The 20349-nt window shown below is 33.3% G+C and overlaps 1 long non-coding RNA gene across 1 annotated transcript; it reads left to right on the top strand.

Moving 5' to 3' along the window:
* The first annotated feature begins 1060 nt into the window (after positions 1-1060).
* On the top strand, positions 1061-7899 carry LOC113338674. Its single transcript, XR_003354816.1, has 4 exons — positions 1061-1682; positions 2819-2995; positions 4445-4570; positions 5831-7899. It is a non-coding gene; the product is annotated as an uncharacterized LOC113338674 (long non-coding RNA).
* The last annotated feature ends 12450 nt before the right edge of the window (positions 7900-20349 follow it).

Below are 20349 nucleotides of genomic sequence, written 5' to 3'. Positions count from 1 at the left end.
TACCATGAAGGCCAAAGTTTACGAACTATTTTGTAGGTCTTTCTTTAATAGTTTAGGTTCGGTTTCCGGAACCTATTAGGATACTTGAAGTCCAATCATTGTAAACCTATATAAATAGGTATTATACCTTTCAAATAAGATACGAATCAATCCATCACAAGCTAGGGTTTATTTCTACATCTTAAACCTAGGGTTTACCCCTTTAAGGGGAACCACCATTATTCATCTTCTTCATCTTCTTTGTAATATGAGTAATTAAATACTTTGTTGATTAAGGATGAACTCAATATTTTAAGCGTGAAGCTTTATTATTAATACAAATGTTTTTAGAATTTTCATCATCATCGTTTGTTTTTACCATAACTTGGGTTTATGAGTGATTCTAAAGCTGATTTGGAGTGCATGCTAGATTGATCTATTGATCGTTCTATTGCTAGTAGAAGTTAGGAAACAAGTAATCGTCGAATAACTCTCTACAAAAGTAGACCTTGCATAAGGATTTTGTAGAGCAATTGCGAGTGAAAACAACATCAGCAAGTGAACCTTGAGATAAGAGTTTAGCTACTTGGATTAACCTAATTCACAAATCCTAAAGCGTTCGATTGGATTACACATTGAGTGAACTACTATTTGGTGGTTCGGTTAGATATAATCTGATATTGGAGAGCTTCCATAGCTGATATTCTACAGTTGGTGATGAATGATCTAACGGAAGATAGATAAGTATTCTCATCATGTTAACGCTTGGTAGGATTCCTTGATCATCTCTTTTCTTTCTTATTATCTTTTTATTTATCTTATAATCAATCCCCCCTTTGTTATTTATTTTATTTTGCTGATACAAATAACCTATCAATTACACATCTCTCTATAAGAACGATCCCTACTACCACTATATTTCTAGGTAATTAGCAGAAAATATCTTGATTAATTTGTTGCACATACGACATGCATACACTAACTCTAGCTTCTTTAGTGAGCTTATCTGCCGCTTGGTTACATGATCTTCTTTGAAAAGAAACAATATAACTAGACATACTTCTAACAAACTCTTGACATTCTAAAAGCAGATTTTGTGGTCTTCCCATTGAAACTTCGTGACATCACCAGTAACAACATAAAGCATAGCTTGATTATCTCCTTCTATTATGACCTGAGACAGATTTAAATCCTTCACCCATTGCAGAGCTTTTAACATCACCATAGCCTCTGCCTGATTAATATTCATTGCTCTTCCTGAGTATGCCACTGCGCCCAAGAAGATTCATGTATGATCACGCATCACCGAAGTAAAACTAGCAAGATTATTGTTAGTTTTCATTGAAGCATCTATATTAAAAAAATCCAATTTAATGGGGGTTTTGTCCAATTTCCCTTCAATCTAAATTTTTCACGAAGGCGAGATTTAATCTCATAATCTACACATAATTCCCTAATTTGAGAAATTAATTTTCTATGGTGATTTTTCTTGTTATCGAAACCCTTTCACATCTTGATTTCTACAGGTGCCACATAGTCACAACAGCAAGATGAAGAAGATGCGGATTTTCAACTCCAATTGAAGGAGAATCAAACCAACTTTTGATCCATTCCTAAACATCACCCTGTCTTGTCGCAGAGTTTTGCAGAGCCGAAGAAACTCCAAACCAAACTATTTCTACATAATTACATTTCATCAATAAGTGAGTAGCTGATTCCCTTTATTCATTGCATATAAGGCAAGTAGTGTCTATATCTTTAATGAATCTTCTCATTCTTTCATTCACTGGTAAGATATTTTAACTACACTTCCATATAAATTATTGAATTTTATGTGGAAGATTAGTGTGCCATAAATTTAACTACCTTTTTTCAGATAACTGAGAAGAAGCTTGACTTCCTAAATCCTTTTTGATTTTGTGAGTTCTTCATTCATATACTTTGTTGTGAATAGCTAGGCCATACATATTCAATGTCCATCTTAATTTATCCTTTTGCTTTAGGTTTATTCAGATTGTGAGAATTTGAGCTATTTGATCCTGATTGAAATATTGATGTAACTTGTGTAGATTCCAATTGCTAGTATCCTTGTCAATTAAATCCTTCACCTTTAGATATTTGTTTACCCCTATTTTCTGATTCTTAAAAGCTTTCGAACTAAAATTTGGAATCCAATTGTGAAAGAAGACCTTAACCTCAAATTCATGACCTATTTTTCATTTGTAATTTTTTTTAACAACCTCTAAGCCTTTTCTGGTACTCTGCCGGATCCCATTTCCTTGATTAAGATTATCTGTCACAGGATCCTTACTTCAAAAAATGTTTTGCCTGTAAAACCTTCACCCATTAAGACTCTTTCTCATTTAACATTCTCCATGCCAGCTTTGTTAAAAGAGCTAAATTGAATTTTGCAGAATCTTTAAACCCCAAACCTCCTTGTCTTTTTGATTTACAGACAGATTTCCAAGTTTTTGGAAAAAAAACCTTTAGCCTCATGTTTATTCCAGAAGTTGTTTCTTTGAATATTATTCATCTGGATACAAGAGCTTTTTGGCATGGATAATATGCTCAACTGATGTTGAACCACTGAACCAAATGTAGATTGAATTTGTGCAGCTCTTCCAACTGAATTAACTAATTTTCCTTGCCACTTTTGCAGATAAAATTTCATTTTATCAATTGGAACTTCAAAACACTTTTCTTTATTTCTAGAGGGGAAAAGATCTACCCCCACATATTTCTCATTTAGCTGTATTTGCTTCATCTGTAGCATGCAAGATATATCTTCACAAGCTGCATCACTTAAATGTTTATTGAAGAAGATACTTGGTTTTGCTAGGTTTACCATATGGCCAGAGGAAGAAGTAAGCTTATGGATGATACTCTTCAAATTCATGATGGAATTACCTGAAGCTTTTTTGAACAGTAAACAGTCGTATGCGAAGAAAAGTGAGTGATATCAGAACTCTTTATGGCTGGCTTGACAGGTTCTATCATCTTCTTCTCTGCTGCATTGGTAAGAAGTCTTCTAAAACCTTTCATTTCCTATATGAATAGATATGGCGAAATCAAATCTCCTTTTTCGAATCCCTCTTGTTGGAGTAAAAGGCTGAAGGGGATAACCATTTAACATGAGAAATATTTTCGATGTACTGATGCATGTATGAATCATATTGCACCATTAAGAATCAAACCCAAACTGTTTAAGATTTTAATTAGAAAATTCCATTCCATGCAATCAAAAGCCTTTGCCATATTTAACTTCATTCCTATTACTCCAGTAAAAACTTTAGTTTTCTTTATATATTCCACCATCTCATGAGCAATGATTATGTTGTCATGAATTTTTCTCCCTGGAACAAAAGCATCTTGCCAAGGTGAAATAATTTTTTGAAAGAATAAGCTTTAATCTTGAAGCAAGAAGTTTTGTGATAATCTTGTAATAAATATTGCATAAACTAATAATGGATCTGAAATCTTGTGGTTTCGTAGGAGATTCTGTTTTTGGTAATAGAACTTGGTAGGTTTCATTGATTTGAGATGGAAAAGAGCATGTTTTGGAAAAATCCTGAACTAATTTTGCAACATCTCCTCCTACCAGATCCCAGTTTTGCTGATAGAAACCCACTTGAAAACCATCTGGCCCTGGTGAAACCATATGGCCCCAATGTTGCACAAGCCCTTATCTGACAAACTGCATTTTTTTATTTCTTCTATTGAAGGCATCTTAGTAAGCATAGTATTATCTTCTTCTGCGATACATGGCTCCATTAATTTAAAATGATCTTGATTCAGACTTGGATTTGAGGTAGTTGTGATTGAAGAAAAATGCTCATTAGGTATCTGTTGAAGTTCACCCCTTGTTCCAACCCATTGCACATTGTTGTTTTGAAGACTATCAATATGATTCCCCTTCTTTCTGTAGTTTTCCATGGCATGAGACATTTTTGAATTTCTATTTTTATTAGTAAGAACCTTCTCTCTTGATTGCTGATATGTTATCTGATTTCTTTTCTTGTACTATCCTTGAAGAGTACCTTCTAACTTTTTGATTTCTTCTTCCTCTTGAGAATTTTTGTTTTTAGATTGGTGAAGTAACTTCTGTGTATTTCTTATCTGAGTATTCACATGCCCAAATAAAATTTGTTCCATATTTCCATCTCTTCAGAAGTATTTTGCAGCTTCTTTCCATTAGCCCTTTCCTAGTAACTTTTCATCATTCCAGCTTTTGTTTATTGTTTCTTTACAAATAGGATTTGATAGCCAAACTTCATAGAATCTATTTGGTTTTGGGAATGATAGGATTTTTTTATGTGTTTGAAGAAGGATAAGGGCATGGTCAGACCCAAAAGGAAAAAGTTTATGAATGATAAATTGATTGATTGTTTGAAACCAGCTTGGGTTTGCAAGAACCCTGTCAATTCTTCATCTGACCATTTTATGATCTTTTCTTTTATTTGACCAGGTAAATGGTGAGCCTGTAAAAGGGATATATGAAGAACTAATTTGTAGGACTTAGCTGGATGAATGGAGAAACTACTTCTGTCTGATGAAAACAAGGCGATGTTCAAATCTCCTAAAATGACCCAAGGTTTACTGATATTTCCTCCCAACTTCTGAATCCTTTCCCATTGAATTTTCCTTATATCTTTATTCGTGGACCCATAAATGCAAGTGAGAAACCATGCTCTATGATCACTAGCAAAAATTTCCAAATGCATCATGTTCTCATTCACTTCCTGTAATTTAACACCAATACCATCTTTCTAAAGCACCCATGGTTTAAAAAGGCGTTTGTGGAATGCGCTTTAAGGCGCTTTTTTGCGCTTCAGGTCCTAGGCGCTTCTAAAGCGCCGGTTTACGAATTGGTTTATATTAGAAAGTGAAAAGTCGGCCTTTGAAGCCAAGTAGGGCTTATTTCACGTTTTCTAAATAAATACTAATAAACCTAATTTATAGGGCATGGTGATCATGATGACGATGACTATTTACATGATGATATGAATGATGCAGACCTTCGTGGCTAGTATATTTAAATAGATCTTGGGTAGAATATGCAATATCAGTATGCCATATGCTTAGTTAGTATAATTTTCCTTTTCATTATGTCTGAACTTCGTAGTTTTCTTTTACTAGGTTGATAACTTCTTATTTTTGTATAGTATTATATATTTCAAAAAGCTCTCTTTCGCTTTCGCAGAGCTTTACGCTTTGGTATGAGAGCGCTTCGCCCCACCTTTTCGCTTTTTAAAACCTTGAAAGCACCACTAGCCTTCCTGATTTACCCATAGGATTTTGACACTGAATATTTAGGTAGCCTAAGTTGTAGACATATTTATAAGCTTAATCTACTTTGTTCATGGTTTCGGAAAGAAAGCAGATATCGGGATTATAATTTTTTATGCAATCTTTAAGACGATTCCTAGTATTTGAGTTTCCTAAACCTTGAATATTCCATGCAAGGATTTTCATATCTATATGCATGATTTTATGAAGATACTTAAGATGAAATATATGGGAAGATAAACAAGTTATATGCAAAAAAGGACTTCATTGCAAAAATATATAAAAAGTTGTATTAAAAACTGAGATAAAATCATAGAAGACAGAAGACATCCCAGATCTTCCTGCCAACCTCCCGGGTCCCTTAAATTATAATTTTGAGCATAATTGTCCCAGTCAATGTCAGCTGGTTGTTCAGTACAGTAATTTTCTGCTACCCCACTTTGATCTTTCATATCTTGTTGTTGATACTCCGTGTTTTGTTGATTTTCCATCCCCTCATCTTCTCCATGATTACTTTCTTGCTCCGACTGTTCATAATTTCTGCTTCTCTTCCCTTTTCTTGCAGTTGAACATTCAGCACCGCAACATATGAGTAGAAAGTGGATACTTTATGGTCATCTTATGGAATAACAAAAGCTTTCTTGGTACTATTTTTCCTTCTGTTAGTTTTCTTTGGAGAAATCATTATTTTTTCTCCAGAAGCAAACATGGGATTATTTTCTCTTGGGTCAGGTACTTCCCCATAATCTTCACCAAATTTAATAGTTATATTGTTGGGAATATATGTTTTAAAAACATTATTGATTTCCAAAAATTAGTGTCTCATTTAAATGGTTTAAATGTGATAATTATTCTCTCTCTTAAAGAATAAATTTGTTTTGAGTTAATATCAAAAACCGTTTTTTCTTGAATGAGTTAATGATGTTAATTAACATCTTAATAATGTTTTCCATAAAAGAAAAATTAATTTTTCATTAAATTTGACCGTTATATAATTGTGGTTTTAATGGTGTTAACTCCACCATAATAACATTTTCATATAGCACTTAAATGTTTTGAAATTCTTGAGTACAAATCAGAATTTTGGTTGGAAAAAACAAAATTAGAAGAAGAAGAAGAAGAGTTTTAGGATCCTTTTTATTATAGAGAGTTTTCCTTTATGTTTCTTGAGTTTTACAGAAAAATGGATTTTTGTGAGAAAGAAAAATAAGTGTGTGAACATCTCTTATTTTTCTAAATGAGTTTCTGAGCAAGAATGAAGTGTAGAAGTTTCACATCCTCTGAACGTGCAACAACGATTGTGTAAGAGATTGATCTCGACTGTTTTATCCTGGGGACGACGCACAATTGAAGAACTGCTTGTACAATCTTGGGCAGAGCCGCGAAACGTCTTAAAGAAAGCGACGTAGTTCGCGACTCATCCATAACGTTATTTGTTTCGTGTTTGATTTATTTGTTGTGTAGGCATAATTCGGCAATTGATTCCAACAATTTTAAGACGTTTCTTCTGCCATGGAAATCAAAAGAAAAACGATTGCTAAAACGCGATAAGTATCATTGTTTTGTTTTATTTCGTTTTGTATAATTTTTCTTTGACAATTGAAAATGATGCTTGAAATTTTAGGTAACCTGATACCTAGAGTTAAAGTTTATGTCTGATTTTGATGGATTAGGATTGTAACATGGATAATATTTTTATCATGAATATCTAACATAGAAAAATATTGTTGATGTGAAACGAATGTTTTTAACATGTCGTAGAGATGTATTTTTATCTCCTATATGGAAATGAATTGGGTCTACAAGTTTTAACCTGATATATTAGACATCGTGAGGGTCATCCATGTATAATTTCAGAATTTTTGGAGTCCTAAAAATATTTTTAAAGTATTATAGAAAACTGCACAACGTTGCTGAAAATTTCTGACGAGCAGAAATTTAGTCCTTGTTGAATTCGTTTTTATGATCTTTGTGTTGATATTTTGGATTTGTGTATAATATGAAACTTGTAGATAAGGAACTTATCTTCAAAACTCTTTTTGAAATTTTCTATTTGGATTTTTAGTTTGAGAGATGTAGTGATTTCAAAATCGTCGTGTATTTTTTTCAAAAATATAAGACATATATGATACTTGAGATTAGAGATTACAGATGTAAGAAATTACTTTAAAAATCGTGTTTTGATTCTAGTATTTCGTACTCTTGAATTGGTAATGAAAAGGAAAATTATTGTTAGCAATCAAACTAGTGCACCACATATGTTTGATAAAATGCTTGATAGAGAGTTATAAATATATGATGTTATAACTATATAATTTTGAATCTTTATTTGACACTCAAGAGAAACTTGGAGTACTATATTTTCTTTGATTTTCAAGTAATTATGTAAATACATACCTTACTTATTTTCAGTTACAAATGCTTACATCTAAATGATTGTAACAGGTGAAAATTCACTTACTTGAGCAAATTTTTATTTTCCAATGAAATAAAATTGCGGGAGATTAATCGATTTGTGGAGCAATGGGGTTGCTGATTTCTTTGTTGGTATGCAAAGAGTGGACAATGGTTTATAACCAATTGAGCTTTAAAAGCAATTGAGGTATGGTTGATGAACTATTTGTAGTTATTGTAGTGATCAAATAATGACATTCTAAATTGAATAAATTGATTGTTCTTAGAATAAAATTTTGGGAAACAAGATACTGAGAATTATTGTGTATGACAATAAACGTGTGACTCATATAAGTTTGGAACTTATGAGATAGAATTTGATATGGAACCAAAACCGAAAGAATTAGAAACCTATTCAAAACAAATGTGAATACGAACTCTCACCAAGAAATGAACATACTATTGTTTATGAAGTTATTTGCTATTCTTGCACGGAATTGTAAGGATATCAAATGTTATTAACAACGCTTTTCAGCTAAGTTAATGTGAATTATGGATACGGTGAGAGGTTGGTATATATTGGTTTACACCATATTTGTTTTGATAGGTTATGGTTCAAAGTTTGAACCAAATTGTTTGAAAAAAGTGGTGGTACGATCTACTCACATCACTAGGACTTTCGGTCTTGGTACGATCTCAAAGTTTACTTTGGGTAGAACAATCTTGTTAAATATTTCATACTTCCGAAATGAGCGAGAATTTATTTTCCTCATATCTTGTTATAAACAAGATTGATAATAGAAATTTGTTGAATTTGATCATTGCACTACTACAAATAATATGTTATGGATAAAATGTTTAAATACTGTATTACAATTTTATCATAACATGACTTGAATTTTAAATATTTGAAATATGAGATTTTGTCATGCTTTTAAGAAATTATTGAGTTAGTAACGAATGTGAACATGTTATATTTTCTTATAAACTTGGTGAACTTTTTGAGTAACATGTATGTAATCTTACCTAACTCATAAAAGCATGTACACTTTTAAATCTTACGCAACTTTCCATGATATTGGATGAAATAAAATGAGAATTTTATAAAGATGCTTCGAGTAACTTGTCTTGATATCAAATATGATCTTTTGAGTAGTGAATTAGGCAATGTTGTTTTCACAAAAATTGTTTGAATTTCTATTCATTATATTGTGTAAAACGTTTTGGGTTTAAATCATTGGTTCATTAGTTTTTCACAATTTTTGGAGTCTTTTGATATTGTTTTAAATTCTTGTTTGAGTCAAACAATAGTGGGGGTTCCATATCCTATGTTTTAACATATTTGATTTGAATTGGAGGAACTAGAAAAATGAAGGTGACAAGTAATTCACTAACAATGAACCTAGAAAAGCATATATAGTGAGACTAAATTTCAGTCATGAATATTTTGTTGCTTATAATTTGAAAGATAACTTCTCATAGAAAATAACTTTGTTCTTTAAAAATTTAATCTTTGGAAAATAAATTTGTGAACCTATTATCTTTAGACAAGCAAACAGAAAATTGTTGACACTTGCATTCATGACTCTAAATTAACTTACATGCTTGTTTTGTTGATGTTGTTTCTACGATATATGATTTTCTATAGTCATAAGTAGAAATATATACTTTTTGTGCAAGTTAAAGATGAGAATCTATGTAAACCAAGAATGGAAGACTTTGTAGTTTCTACAATAAAAGAAAGCATATAAGTTAGATAAGTTATCATTTATATTAGAAAACAACTTTAAAATAATCTATGATTCATTCGAATGATTTCAGAATTGATGAAAGTGAAATGCACAATACTCTTTGTTTTGTATGCATAGTTGATTTGTTGAATTTTAACTTATAGGATGAAAATGAAATTGAAAATATGCGTAGTTTATAATTTCACATGAAAGACTTGAGTGAAGATGTATATGTTTTTGAAATGGATTTTTTCCTTCTTTGAATCTATTTCATTTCGATGAAAATAGAATTTTAGAAGAGATAGAAATATCTATAGTCTGACTGTAAAGTAGTTTTCATTCATTTGATTTAGTGCCAATGTTTTTGAGATTAAGTGTGATGGCACTAGATATGAGTATGGTAGCTTAGTATGTTTCTTTGCTACGTGATTGAATATATATATATTTTTTGTAGTGGGAGTGTAATATATTGCTTCCATAGTGGGGGTTTTATAATCAGATTTACCAATCCTAGAATGGAAAAAATTGGTAAAATATTGAGAAGGTTATGAGATGTTTCAAACACATCTTACGCCTACAAATACACTATATAAAATGTTACCGCAATCCTTTAAGGATGTTACGAAGCTGATTGGACATCCTTTCAGTTGAATCCTTTAAGGGATGGGGTGATTCGATCCTTTATAGTGGATAGAGGAAAATACATATTAATCTAATGTGATAGTACCGCGACTATTGCAAGAATTGAGAATGTTATGAAAACTACAAGAGTTGATGTTATGACAATGGATTATATAGTGTCTGGAAAGAGCTTTCATTAGTCCTTTGACGAAAGGATTGATAAGAAGATGTGAATATATCTTAGGGATGAGGTTTATGCCCATTGAGATTGAGTCATCTATGATGGATACCCAACCTAGAAATAGGTTCAAAAGGACTAGACGAAGTCATAAATGATATGGAGATGCGAAAATCATGCTTTTGAAGAATTCATCCCACGGCATGACATCCTGAAGCGAGTAAAAGGTTGAGTTTAATTTTAATTTTAAACTCTTAATTATGTTTATATCTCTATTTAGAGTGGGGTACTTTCAGGAGTACTCTTGATAAACTCACCTATATGAATGTGAAAGTGTGGCCGCTTTCTATGAGAATATGGGCAGTTCTCTAGATCATTCATTAAACTGGGATACAAGCACATCGACATAATGTGTTGGATTTAGACTTTACACTATTATAGTCGTGTGTGTTCAGTAATATTTTATCTCCTAGAGTTCAAGTCGACATAAGAGAGCTTATTAACACTACGTAAAGGTTCAAGTCGTGAGACACCTTTGCTTATGCACAATTCTATAAGTTCTTGCTCAATGTTTTGAAAAATATAAGTGGGGGATTTTTGGGAATATATGTTTAAAAACATTATTGATTTCCGAAAATTAGTGTCTCATTTAAATGGTTTAAATGTGATAATTATTCTCTCTCTTAAAGAATAAATTTGTTTTGAGTTAATATCAAAAACCGTTTTTTCTTGAATGAGTTAATGATGTTAATTAATATCTTAATAATGTTTTCCATAAAAGAAAAATTAATTTTTCATTAAATTTGACCGTTATATATTTGTGGTTTTAATGGTGTTAACTCCACCATAATAACATTTTCATATAGCACTTAAATGTTTTGAAACTCTTGAGTATAAATCAGAATTTTGGTTGGAAAAACAAAATTAGAAGAAGAAGAGTTTTAGGATCTTTTTTATTATAGAGAGTTTTCATTTATGTTTCTTGAGTTTTACAGAAAAATGGATTTTTGTGAGAAAGAAAAATAAGTTTGTGAACATCTCTTATTTTTCTAAATGAGTTTCTGAGCAAGAATGAAGTGTAGAAGTTTCACATCCTCTGAACGTGCAAGAACGATTGTGTAAGAGATTGATCTCGACTGTTTTATCCTGGGGACGACGCACAATTGAAGAACTGCTTGTACAATCTTGGGCAGAGCCGCGAAACGTCTTAAAGAAAGCGGCTTAGTCCGTGACTCAGCCATAACGTTCTTTATTTCGTGTGTGATTTATGTGTTGTGCAGGCATAATTCGACAATTGATTCCAACATATACTCCCTCTGATTTGGACATGAGAAGATTTATCCGTACATTCATTTTCATTATGTTTAGCTATAAGACATGTTGGGCATAATTTTCTTGGCTGCCTCTGAAAATAAATAAAAATCCATTGGGTGTATTTTACAGCATTTTCGGTTAAATACCTCTAAGCATAGGATTGGAAATGTTAAATTCAAGAAGAACACTTGATTAGTATCTATAGGATTCCCATCTTCTGGTTACATCTTTAAGACCTTCCCCACAATACTAACTATGTGTTAAGGTACTTCAGGATTTAAGAATTCCGGCGACAGCTTTTTGATGTCCAACCAGTATTGTTGGATATCAAAGTTCATCTTTCTATGATCCATTGATGGGTTCCATCCATTCTAGCAGAACAATTAAATGTTCATCCAGGTTCCATGGACCACCAACTAGAATGTCATTGTACTCTCTCCAGTCTTCAAATTTGAAAGTGAAGATGTTCTTTTCCTTCTGTAGAATCTGAAAATGACCATGCCCCCAAGCCAGAGTTGCTTCAAGTTCATCTTTGCCAATTGACATCACAGACTTACTGATGACCTTGCCAATTAAGCTTTTCTCCCATTTCTTAATACTTATTCCTAACCTAATTTTTGGGTATCTTATCACTCTTCTTATTTCCTCTCCTTCACTTAAATTTGTGGATTGAATTTTTCCTATAATATCAGATATATCACTGTAATTGTAATTTCTTTCCATTTCAGAGTAAGGAGAAGAAAGCCATTAGTTGAAGCTTATAAATGTCATGAGCCAGAACCATTTCAAATTTATAGTTGTACTGCATGTAATTTTTTTGCCACTTTTTTGTGAATTCAGAATAGTTCTTCCACTTATCATACCTTGATGATCATCCCTAGCTTTATTCAGATGACTGAAATCACTCTGTGCTTTCAGTTGATTGCAATTTTTGTCGTTCATTTTGTTTTCAAAGTGATTCAACCTTACAATTAAATAAGACTGACAACCTTTTGCAGAATGAGACCAACGTTTTAATGGACCTTTGAGTGGCTGAAGACCAAATCCACCTAGCAACACCTTCTATTCATGGATAAAACAAAGGATAAGATGAGAAAAATAAACGTCTATAGAAAGTCGAAATTAAATCAAATCATCGATAAAAGCTAACCAAAGCAAACATCAAATACTAGAAAACGAGAATTTAATACATGCAGTTGAAAGGAGACAAAGAAAGTGATAGATCAAAGGAAGTTGATGATGCAACTTTTAGTGAGCAGATAAATTTTCTACCGATTTAGACACCCGAGACAATCGCCCAACAAGAGTAGGGATCCGTCTCGTAAGTAAACGGGACCTCCTAATGAAAAACATGGTCTTGCCTGAAAATGCGGGATCTAACAACCACACCCAATATTTAGCTTAGCAATCTGTATGGAAAAACGCCAATATACTTTCTAGAGAATCAACTAGATAGTTAGACACAATCAATAGAAAAGTATATCAAAGAGTTTATATCTCAATCTTTCGATTTGATCTATACTCAAGCAAATAGAAATCTGCGAGTCTTTATCAAAGAGAGATAACTTGGATGGTACCAAAGACTAATATCCAAGTGTCAATCAACTTAAATCAACAACCAAAAGGTCGGATATTCCAATTGATTGAACAACGCACAACCTGTATTATTTTAATTATATAAACAAATATAATGCGGAAAAGAAATAACACAAACACCAAAATTTTGTTAACGAGGAAACCGCAAATGCAGAAAAAACCCCGGGACCTAGTCCAAATTGAACACACACTGTATTAAGCCGCTACATACACTAGCCTACTCCAAACTAACTTCGGTCTGGACTGTAGTTGAACCCCAACCAATCTCACACTGATCCAAGGTACATTTATGCTCCTACGTCTCTGATCCCAGCAGGATGCTGCGTACTTGATTCCCTTAACTGATTTCACCCACAACTAAGAGTTGCTACGACCCAAAGTCGAAGACTTTAATAAACAAATATGTATCACACAGAAAAGTCTACGATAATAGATAAATACGTCTCCCACGAATATACCTACAAGTTTTGTTCCGTCTTTTGATAAATCAAGGTGTACAGGAACCAATTGATAATCCGGACTTATATTCCCGAAGAACAGACTAGTATTATCAATCACCTCACAATAGTCTCAATCGACGCAGCGAAAAAAGATATTATGGAATCCCAAACGATGAGACGAAAATGTTTGTGATTAATTTTAATCTTGCCAATCGGAGATAGAAATCTCAAGCCAATTATTACAATTGTACTCGTACGATAGAAACAGCAAGATCATATCACACGACTACAAGAAAAGTAGTATCGGTCTGGCTTCACAATCCCAATGAAGTCTTTAAGTCGTTAACCTGGTTTAGAAGAAGAAACCAAAGGTTAAAGGAGAATCGACTCTAGCTTAGCACAACTAGTATCATACAGAATGTGTGGGGATTAGGTTTCCCAGTTTCTAGAGTTCTCCCTTATATAGTCTTTCAAATCCGGGTTTGAAATCAATGTTAGCTTGGTAACAAAGCATTCAATATTCACCGTTAGATGAAAACCTGATTAGATTCAAGCTAATATTTATCAACCGTTAGATCGAAAACATAGCTTGTTATACACAAATGAAATGCACGTTTCTAGGCTTGTGTAACCGTACCCAAACTTGTACATTAGCTGGTTCAACAATGGTTAACCAAATGGTTAGCCATATGATCACTTTCATATCAACCATACTCTTCTTCCCCATAACTAGTTCAAATGACTCAAATGAACTAGTTAGAGAGTTGTTCAATTACAAAGAAATCTTATGTACTACACAAGACACAATTGTAGCAAAAACGATTTGATTCACATGAATCGGTTCATGAACTCTATAGCCACGGTTTGTAATTGCATTCCTTAGTTTATAAAGATAAGTTCACTAAACATCGTTTTTAGACATAACCTACTCAAGTTCGCGGACTGGGTTCGCAGACTTAACTTCCCGGATGGAGTTCACAAACTCCAGCATAAATTCTCGGGTTTGAGAACTTCGCCAGTTCACGGACTGGGTTCGCGGGCTTAGCTCATGCACTACTCTGGTTCACTTGATCAACAAAGTTCGCAAACTTCGGTTCAAGCAATAAGGACTTATATATATATCTGTTTCCACAATAATGCTTATATCCTCTAAATGGTTATATAGTCTAAACTCTCATTTCAATCATTGAAACATTCTCATAGGACGTTATATAGTTGTTATTCACAAACCATTTTTTGTCAGAGCAATTTTCAAAGTGATTGAAACATAACATGACTTTCGTCACTAGGTAAAGATGAACTTGGCCTTACCAACACATATTTCGAGAAATATATAGGCGAGGTAAACTCGGCTCGAAATACCAAATGTGTATAATCTAAGTCTATACAGCAAAATGACTTTTGTCTCAAGATAAGAGATAAATAGACTTTTGAGTGATAGATAAGTTCAAGTCTCCACATACCTTTTAGTCGATGAATATCCACAAGTTCCTTGAGTAGTCCTTCGTCTTGTTTGATGATTGCCATGAAGTTCTTGAGCTCAACTACACTTTCTATCCTAGTCCGAGACCTTAGCTATAGTATACTAGAAATCAAGACTTATAGTTTTGATCACTAACATTGACAAACATGCTTGAGATAGCAACGCATGCGAGTTCGACCGAGCAATGCTCTAACAATCTCCCCCTTTTCAATTTTATTGACAAAACTATCAATACATATGGAATACAAAAAATATATAAATAAACTTTTGTAGCTCCTATTCCACATGCCTAATCTTCAACATTACTTGAAATCTTCGTCACTTCCAAGTACTCCAATGATCCCAAAGGTTGTAAGTTTAGCATCACCGTTGTTGAAAATCCGTAGCTATAACAACGAGAAAACAAGAGTTCTCAATCATTGTTATACAATGTCATAGTATCATTACACAGCGTCAAAGTTCAATTGTATCAAAACTTTAACAACAATACTATGGTAATATGTCACTCCCCCTTAGTCAATACTCCATCTCACATGGAAACCACTCCCCCTTACATAATGATCCGAAAACCATATGTATTTGTAGTGTGAACTACATATTAATTCTCCCCCTTTTTGTCAATAAAATTGGCAAAGGTACAAGAACGGGATCCTAATGAAATTTCCGAGACATTTCATGACCAAAAGAAAGCATATATCATCTTATTTAGATGCAATCATAACGCCGAAGCTAAATGCATTCATAAAGGAGTTTATTAAGATACAAGATAACCCCTAAAATATTCCACATCCGCACTCCCCATAAAGATTTGGCAATTAAGCACAAGTTCAATTAAGAACTCTCCCCCATAAAATGTCATTCCCGAAAGAACAACAAGAGCGACCTTAATTTCAAAAAGAAAATAAGGATTTCTTTGGACATAAGAAATTACATACAAATATGAATTTGAATCCAAAAAAATCAATTAAATTAATCATAAGAGAACCCATGATTAACTTAATCGGAAATGCTCAACACAAGTAAACTTATGGAGACTTAAAAACACTCAATTAGATTAATCACAAGAAAACCTATAATTAATCTAATCGAAATACACAACCAAACTAATTACAAAAGTAATCAATTTAATTGGTCATGCTCGACACAAAGTATCTCATGGAGCAACAACCATACCAAAACAATGACTCAGTCGATAGAGCTCAACATAAGACACCTTATGGAACAACACAGTATGTACACAAAAATATGGATCAGGAAGATCAATACTGCGGAATAAACAAGGACTCATTCTATTTTCCATGAACATTTTCACAATGACATCCAATAGAAATAATCCTTGAACACAAAAGATTTTAACCTATATTCCATCAAAAATTGACATAATAGGCTTAAATTTTGTATTTGTCAAAAGTCAATTCATTCTTTCATCAATACATATCAACTCACGAACGACTTTACTTTTAACAAAGTATGGTACAATCAAGTTCACGGGCGCAAACATACATATCCCATAACAATATTGCAATATATAAAACCATAAATATTAATACTGCAAAAATCATCTTCCAAACAAATTTAGAATTTAAACCAATAAATCTAAAAACATGAAGATGAAAACGTTGGACATAGCTATGTGTAATCATAATAATTGCTATTCCAAACTCTAGTTATTCTTCTAATCAAAACAAGAAATAGAAGATTTACTAGGTAATAAGACCTTTAAAGAATTATGTATCGTCCCCGAACTCCTTGTCGTCAACCACTATTGGAACATAAGGTTCATTAAGATAGGAGTTTATATCAATAAACCTTCTTGGTTGATGTTGTCGAACCAGGGCCTTCTGAATCTCATGAGTCTTATACACAAAAGCCTTTATTTGTTGAATCTCCTTTCGTATCTATTTCAACCCATCAAGAACATCAAAAAACTTCTGATAATTTGAAGGAACGTCTCTTGGCTTCCTCACATTCCTTCTTTTCCTTTTAAATGTTGGAGATAATGGAGATTTTTCTTTTTCCTTCGTGATTGATGGATTAACAATCATATTAACATCTTTTCCATCAGAAGACATCATGCTTGGAGTATCCATAAACGTATGGTTTTGTGAGAGGAAATCACAATTTTCTCAACAAGTAGTCTTGAGATAAAAAAAGGTTTCAGAGAAGGAAAAAAGAATTTAGGGTTTTGAAACCTTTAAACAGGTTCGTACACGACCAACTCTTAACCATATGAAGAGTAGAATTGTCGATAGTACCCTTTATTTTGTTTGATAGACAAAAAGAAGGAAAATCTAAGAAAAAAAAACTTTTCCTAAAGCCTGAGAGGTACAAAATCATTGTCTCTTTTGATCAGGAACATGAGACAAGATTTCAAAACACAACACAATCAAGTTGCATTGCGGTGAACAACAATTTTTCCACCATTTTCCTCTTGAGAGGAATCTACAAACCTTTGTCTATCAAAACGACTCGACCATACTTTCTTCTCTAATGGTCTTGGTTTATCCTTAGAAACTAACTTCTTAGACGAAGATAAAATCCTACATACCTCAGCGGTCTTCTGAGCAAGTTTAAGCTTTCTTGCTAGATGATTTTCTCTTCGTTGAAGTTTGTTGACGTGCCTTCGTTGGTGTTTGTACTTGTAACACCTTGATAGTTCATGACCCTTTAGCGAACAATAAGAACACGTCAAGTTAGAATAAAAATAAGGCTTTTGAGATGTGCAAGCATCTAGGCACATGGTGGAACCTGAAACATTAAAAACAGAGTTTCCAAAGGATGGGTCAACTTTATCTTCCAGAATAGTTGGATTATCTTCTGAAAGAATATGAAGATTGATGTATGTATTGCTACATTAATCAAAATCAATATTTTCACCAAGAAGTGCAACACTTGATTTCTCGTGTTCATTAGAATCATAGATGTCAGACATTTCATCAAGAGTTACAGCAAGACCTTTGCTCCCAGTGTATTTTCTACGATTTCGGCACTCGTTTGCAAAATGACCAAATCCCTTACACTTAAAGCACTGAGGCATATCCTCGTCATCAATTTCATCAATATCCCTATTTTTAGGAGGAACACGATTATGAGGTTTGACTGATGCCTTAGGCTTATCTCTGGAGAACCGTTTACTTCTCTTCGGCAGAAGATCCCTAAACTTTCTTGTGATCATCGATACTGATTTGTCAAGATCTTCATATGATGAATCTGTCTCAAAGTGATCATCTTTAGAGATATACACTTTTTTAATTTTATCAACTAATTTAGTGTCCTTTAGTGCTTGGAACGCAACATCCTTAGATTTGGATGATTGTTCGTGATCAAAGATCTTAAGCTTCCCAACCAGCATATTTCTGGAAAGATTATCAAGGTTATTTCCCTCAACGATGGCATGCTTCTTAGAGTCGTATCTAGATGGCAGCGATCTGAGAATTTTCATCACAATGTCCTTTTCGGAAATAGTCTTACACAATGCAAAAGATGCATTAACTATTTCAAACACTTTGTGATTAAACTCATCAAATGTTTCTTCATCTATCATACGAAGGTTTTCCCAATCGGAATTAAGGTTTTGAAGCCTAGCTTCCTTTTCACTGGTATTTCCTTCAAATACGGTTTCTAAGATATCCCAAGCTTCTTTAGACTTGGTGCAATTTTACACATGGTTCTGAAGATTTGGGATAATGGCATGTATAATGGCATTCAAACCGTCGGAATTTTGCTTTGCAGCATTTATCTCGGCAGAGGTGTATTCACTAATGTCTTTGGGAACGTAATACATCTCCAACTTCCACAAGGGGAGCATTATAGCCATTAACTACATATATCCATGATTGAAAATCATGTGCTTGACGAAAAGCTCACGTAGCAATTTTCCACCATAAGTAATTAGAGTCATCGAAGACTGGTGGTACGTTAATAGAGATAGCACCTCTGTCCATAGAGTCAGATCGCTACAAACACAGACTTGTAAGGTCTTAAACGTGTTTTCCTTTTCTGATACCAATTGAAAAAGCAGGGGTCTAACAATCACACCCAATATTTCGCTTAGCAATCTGTATGGACAAACCCCGATATACTTTTTAGAGAATCAACTAGACAGTTAGAATCAATCAATAGAAAAGTATATCAAAGAGTTTATATCTCAATCTCTCGATTTGATCTATACTCAAGAAAATATAAATCTGCGAGTCTTTATCAAAGAGAGATAACTTGGATGGTACCAAAGACCAATATCCAAGTGTCAATCAATTTAAATCAACAACCAAAAGGTCGGATATTCTAATTGATTGAACAACGCACAACCTGTATTATTTTAATTATATAAACAAATATAATGCGGAAAAGAAATAACACAAACACCAAAATTTTGTTAACGAGGAAACCGCAAATGCAGAAAAACCCCGGGACCTAGTCCAAATTGAACACACACTGTATTAAGCCGCTACATACACTAGCCTACTCCAAACTAAATTCGGTCTGGACTGTAGTTGAACCCCAACCAATCTCACACTGATCCAAGGTACAATTATGCTCCTACGTCTCTGATCCCAGCAGGATGCTGCGTACTTGATTCCCTTAAATGATTTCACCCACAACTAAGAGTTGCTACGACCCAAAGTCGAAGACTTTAATAAACAAATATGTATCACACAGAAAAGTCTACGATAATAGGTAAATCTATCTCCCACGAATATACCTACTAGTTTTGTTCCATCTTTTGATAAATCAAGGTGAACATGAACCAATTGATAATCCGGACTTATATTCCCAAAGAACAGACTAGTATTATCAATCACCTCACAATATTCTTAATCGACACAGAGAAAAAAGATATTGTGGAATCACAAACGATGAGACGAAGATGTTTGTGATTACTTTTTATCTTGCCTATCAGAGATAGAAATATCAAGCCAATTATTACAATTATACTCGTACGATAGAAACAGCAAGATCATATCACACGACTACAAGAAAAGTAGTATCGGTCTGGCTTCACAATCCCAATGAAGTCTTTAAGTCGTTAACCTGGTTTAGAAGAAGAAACCAAAGGTTAAAGGAGAATCGACTCTAGCTTAGCACAACTAGTATCACACAGAATGTGTGGGGATTAGGTTTCCCAGTTGATAGAGTTCTACCTTATATAGTCTTTCAAATTAGGGTTTGCAATCAATGTTAGCTTGGTAACAAAGCATTCAATATTCACCGTTAGATGAAAACCTGATTAGATTCAAGCTAATATTTATCAATTGTTAGATCGAAATCATAGCTTGTTATATACAAATGAAATGCACGTTTCTAGGCTTGTGTAATCGTACCCAAACT

Source organism: Papaver somniferum, unplaced genomic scaffold, assembly GCF_003573695.1.
Source record: "Papaver somniferum cultivar HN1 unplaced genomic scaffold, ASM357369v1 unplaced-scaffold_19, whole genome shotgun sequence".
In the NCBI taxonomy this organism is placed as follows: domain Eukaryota; kingdom Viridiplantae; phylum Streptophyta; class Magnoliopsida; order Ranunculales; family Papaveraceae; genus Papaver; species Papaver somniferum.
This window is presented reverse-complemented; position numbering and strand designations above follow the sequence as displayed.